The sequence below is a fragment of the Centruroides sculpturatus genome, unplaced genomic scaffold, assembly GCF_000671375.1.
Source record: "Centruroides sculpturatus isolate CEXI.00-Female unplaced genomic scaffold, Cexi_2.0 scaffold936, whole genome shotgun sequence".
Classification (NCBI taxonomy): Eukaryota; Metazoa; Arthropoda; class Arachnida; order Scorpiones; family Buthidae; genus Centruroides; species Centruroides sculpturatus.
The window spans coordinates 43,623-49,629 of NW_019385217.1; positions in this window are offsets into that span (position 1 = coordinate 43,623).

Here is a 6,007-nt window from a genome sequence, read left to right on the forward strand (position 1 = left end):
ACTTGACATCTTGAGTTTAACTCTGAACTGACTATTGGTTTCACAACAATACCTTTTTTAGGTGCACTATGTTTCATTTGACATTGTTTACATAAATTTAAATACAACATTACAACTTCATGTGTAATATTTTTGTATTTAAGTTGCAATTCTTTAAGCATACGTGTTCTTCCTCCATGGCCTGTTTTGCTGTGAGTTTCAGATAGTATACTGAACAATTTATCATTGGTAACATAATACTGTATATTCGTTTCTCCTGGTTAGAATGGTACAATTAATTTCTCTTCATCATTAATTTTTAAAATGTCAAAACGTTTTAATCGTCTGTAATCCAAAGGTGTGCTGCACTTAGTTTTAGCAGAAATCACTTCAGAAAGTATTTTAAAGTACTTTTCTTGAGAAAAATAAAAACAATTGTCTTCTCGTTTACTTGCAATTAATGCACGTAACGTTTCAAAAAAAGTTCTTGGTTCATTGCAGTATCCATTCAATATAAATTAGGGTATTGGAAAAAAAATAAAATTTAAGAAAACATTGCACGCAGCAGTAAACCTTGCATAAGACTGACACACAGCAGTGTTCCAGAGTATAACAAATAGATACGACGCGATTTCAATTGCGACAGAACAAAGGATTTAGCGACAGGCTGTCGCCTTTCTGTCGACATCGGCTTCTTGGGTGACGTTTCGACTTCCCGAGAAAACCAAAGCTTATCTGTGCTTGTCGACATACACCGGCGATTGTTCGAATGTATAATAATATAACCAAATATTCGGTCTTTCACCAACATATTTTGTATATGTCGACATTCATCGGAGAATATCGACATTCTCTAATTTCGGTCTTTCACGATAACATATTCTGTATATATATATACAGATTATTTTAAACTTACGTCCAATATAATGAAAATTTTATACTTTAAATTGATCATATGTTATTATATATAATAAAAATAAAAAACTTACAATTTGTCAAGCTGATTCTTATAAGGAAATCCTTTTCTTACTCCGTACGAAGCGGCGAAGGTAACAAGAATGTCTTTAGAAATCACCAAGTCGTGTGTTTCGTAACGCCTTTGTAAACGTTTTAGCAATGGGCGACTGTTTATAAAAGCAAATTTTCCATTTAAAATTCTCTGAGTTACTTCCTCGGAATTTAGAAACGTTTTCTTTAACAACATGTAATCTCTTAACAACATGGCATTCCCAGATTTCGAATTCTAAATAAACAATTAAATAAATATATTGAACAGTTTATTTGTAGTTTATTCTATTATATATATACATGTACTTTTAATGTATCTTGCTTAAATTTTCCTCTTTCGTACAATATAATAGAAATTACAGAATTTTATTCTTTACTGTCTTGGCCAGTTAAGATGGATACGTATGAAGGCGTGAATTATTTTTGAAAGAAGGAGCATGAATATTTTAAAAGTAGATAATGGCAAATAAGTACAATTTCACGAAAAATAAGTAATCAGTGTATAAAAGAATAACATAGCTAAAATTATAACTGAAAACAAAAGTAAGAAAAAGAAAATAAAGACTATTAAGAGACTAATGAAATATAGGAAGATCAGAAGGTAAGAAAAGTACTGTGTACTGATACTAGGGATTGTAAATTTACCGACTTTTTATTTACCGGTAATTCGGTAAATGAAAATTAAAATACTGGTTTACCGGTAAATTACCGGTAAATTTTTTCTTGAAAATTAAAATTAAAAAAATTTGAATTAAAATGTGACAAATTAAAACGATTTTTGAAAATAATATAATGGAAAAATCCGATTTTCTTTTTTCCTGATACGTTTAAGGGGAAGAGAAGCCAGCATCTAAACACGAATGATTGATCTGAAAGAAGATTTCTTTGTCTTCTCCTGTGCTCATGTGCTATATCACAAATTCTACATGAGAGACAAGCCCAAAATATCTGTTTTGTAGCAATTTGTAAGTAGGGACGACGTTTTGTAGCTGTTTATATTCGATAATTTATGTAAATTAACAACATACAAACATATACCAGTATATTTAAATAGAAATGCTGTACAGTACATCCCTTGTTCACAGAATTGTACCTACCTGATATAATTCGAAAGCACACAATTTCTACTAATAGAATAACTAACCAACGTGTCAACGCCATTTTTAAGTAGTAGTAAAGTGCAGAGGTTAGAAAAATATAAACGTTTCGGGTTCTTATAGGGCAGGAAATAAAAATTTCCTCGCACGCAATCTTATCTGGGAATTTATTTTTCCTTTTAATGCATGAATTATGTTAGAATAAATAAGCCAATCAATAGTTTTAAATTATTATTATAAGTTTAGTTTTCAAAAAATCTATTCAAATTTAAAATTAACACAATCAAATATCTGCGAGTTTTAATAACTTTTTAATTTATTTAATTTAAAATATATGCTCTCCACCTAAAATTACTAGTGGATTTTCTCTGTACATCATACTTTTCCTNATGTGAAAACAGTATTTATTTAGATATTTATTTTGCATTGAATTTTGGAAATGCCATCAAGCAGTTGATTTTCACCCAGCAGTTGATAATAAGCCCAAAGGACACTTAAAAAATACAAAAAGACATTCGGAAAATAACGTACAAAGCAACAACGCGATACATAAAAAATATTTTAGAAATACAGCAGAACCTCGATTATCCGGACCTCTATTATCCGGATTTTCGATTATCCGGATTGTTCAAAATAAACAAAAATTTTATAAATTTGCTGATTTGCACTTGGCGAATTACGACACTGTTTATGTACGTGATGGAATGCATAACTTTTTTTGTTTCAACAACGTCTCACGCAGCACAGTGGTCATAAACTCTTAATATATTTTATGTAGTAATAAAAATATAACTTGACATACGTATTTATAAATAATTTATATTCAAATTACATCATTTCTATGACCAAGGGCGGCGTAAGGCATGGACGACGTGGGCCACCGCCTATGCCTCGCGGTCCATAGGGCCTCGCGCCTCGAAGGTTTATGCATTACTTAAAAGCCGCAAACGCGAAGAAAAAAATTTACTCGTCATAAAACGATAAATAGTTTGTCAAATTTTTATTCATAAAAATGCAGTTTCAACTGCTTTTTATTTTATAAAATCCGTCTTCTTGCGCCACCAGAGGGCCTTTTAAACAATAGGTAGTCTGTTAGCGTTCGTCAGTAGTAGTCTAAATTCAATACAAACGTTTGTTTCTTGAAAATTTGATCACGATTTAAATACAATATTTATTTTTAATATTACCGATATGTCATCGAAAAAAACGTGTTGTATTATCATTAAAAGACAAATTAAAGTATTTGTTTCGATTATCCGAATTTTTCCTTATCCGGACTACCTTCATCCCCAATTAGTGCGGATAATCGAGGTTCTACTGTATATAGGTAATATTAATATATATTCATTGATTTAACATTCAAAGCATATATTTCAAAATAATTCACTATTCAATAAGATTAGTTTTATGATATATTTAAAATAATTTGTGAGGAATAATTCGCGAAATTCTACTCCACCTCCAAACGCGTTTTCCAATTATATATTCAAGTATAAAACAAATAATAGACAAAATGTAACCAATGATCAACAGAGCGAAAGCACTTAAAAAATCGTTTAGTTTTAGCTTAAAAAATTCGGAAGTTTCAATTTTTTTATCATCGGCATTATTCTCAAATTTTTCAAGAATTCCTGCTTCAAATAGTCTCGAGATTCTGAAAATAAGTATTTAAAAACACATTAATACACATATAACTAATCACAGTCATACAAGCAGGTCCTCACTTTACGTCATCGGTGGAAACTGCCAACCAACGTATGAAGATACCAATTTTACCACAGGCTCTAAATAATATAAACCAAAATATAAATCTGTTAATATTAATGAATTTACATCCTGTTTGCAATCTCTAGCATTTATAAAGAAAATTTGACAAGAATAATTGTAAATGATTATAAACGTACAGTACTTGTATACTTTCTAGAGGACGAGAGAACGTTAAGTGAGGAATTGCTGTACTAAATTCTCATGTTCGTACTATAAATATGTAACTATGTGGATCGATGAGAATTAACTCAAAGTGAAATATTTTTATTATTCTTTTTCAATTCACCTTATCAACAATTCTAAGCTGGCAAAATGGCTGGTCAGTTCTGCAGGGTTGAAAGAAAGTCACTGGAACAAAATGTAGAATGTACCAAAAGTTAATTCGCACATGTCAGGAACATATTGGATCAAGGAGGAAACAGATCGATGTTTGTTACACGTACGGCTGTCATCTTGATGACGGCCATATTGAACACAACTCCGAAAAACAGTAAATGGGAAGGGGATCGTGTGACGCATCTACGGTCAGAATTTCAAAACAAATCGATTGCTGAAAGCTTTCATTAACCTACCTGGAAGGGTTACAAAGTTAAGCACGTTACATGATTTGCTCAATGTACATTCTTTGGGTACAATCTATATTCTGTAGCAGGAGTGTTAAGTGACATTCTTTCCCACCCTGTATATTGATAAGAACATAATAATTTCATAACTTTTCGTTACTTTTATAATGTCCTTGAGATTCATAAAAATAAATTTATTAATTATACAAATTTATTTTTGAAATTAACCCATTTTAATCTTAAATACATAAAATTGTTCCATATTTTATACAAGTTTGCTAATAGATTTTTTTTGGTAAGTCTTTCTTTTTACTTTCCCGGCTGTTATATATAACAGAGGCGTCACAGAAGAGTCTGGTGATCGGTCATAAAACGACTCTTCAGATTTTTATATTTTTGGACTTAGGACACCTTGAAATGTCGAGAAATGCGAAAGAAAAAAAATTCGGGGAAAATTTCTGTATGTATGGATAGTGTGGGTGTGTGTGTTGGGCAGGATTTTGTTCACCCTGTTTGCACTTTAATAATTGCTGTGCTTTTTCTCGAAAATTTCTGAAAATTTTCTGGAAGGTATGATTATTGGGGGAATTGATGCTATTAAATTTTCGTAACTGAAGGTCGAGGGTGGGTCGATGATGGGGCTTGTGTGTATCTCGAATAAGGTCGGATTTAATTACAATTTTACTTATTATTAGCATTTACAAGTTTTATAAAACCCATCCCTACCCTGAAAATTAAGCCCGTTGCTTGTTATAATAATTCAAAATATAAAAATTTTAAAAATAAAATATAACAGATAGCGCCTCCAAATGAAGCCAGGAAACTTAAGCAACTCCTTGTTGGATTATGTGATATGTTACTGTGAAAGACCGATATCTGGCAAATGTCGAGATTCTTCGGTGAATGTCAGCATTCACACAGTCGTTTCGTGTATGTACGAAATATTTGCTAAATATCATTATTTCTCACTTACACCGGCAAATGTCTACATTCAGCAGGCACTGATGGTGAATGTTGAATTAAAATATTTTTTTTACGTTAAGTCAAAAATGCAACTTTTTAATATGTCAAAATAGGAGAAAACTTAAGTATCAGCACATGTAAATAAATTGTTGAACTTAAAACGAACAGTACATTCTTAATCAGAAAAGAAAAATAATACAGTCGACCCCCCTATAATTACGGTCCCTATAATTACGATTCCTATAAAACTACGAAAAAATTGCTACCGGTATCCGTAAAAAATAGTAAAAGTTCCCTATAAACACCTCAAACGTCATCGGGCAGCCGAACTACTTTCCCGCCGTCCGTAGCGCCACGCTACGGAGAGATTTCTATCGTCTGGACAGTATTATATAAATTATATATAAATTAGGTACTGTACATATAATTATATATTAATTATATATAAATTAGGTACTGTATATATAATTATATATTAACTTATTGTAACTTTGTTATAATTAAATATATAATTTCCGCCGTCTAGCGTGGCGCCACGCTACGGAGATTTTTACGCTAACTATCGTCTGTCAGTATGTAAATTAGGTACCGTAAGTCTAATACAGTACTGTAATTTTATACATTTCTTGT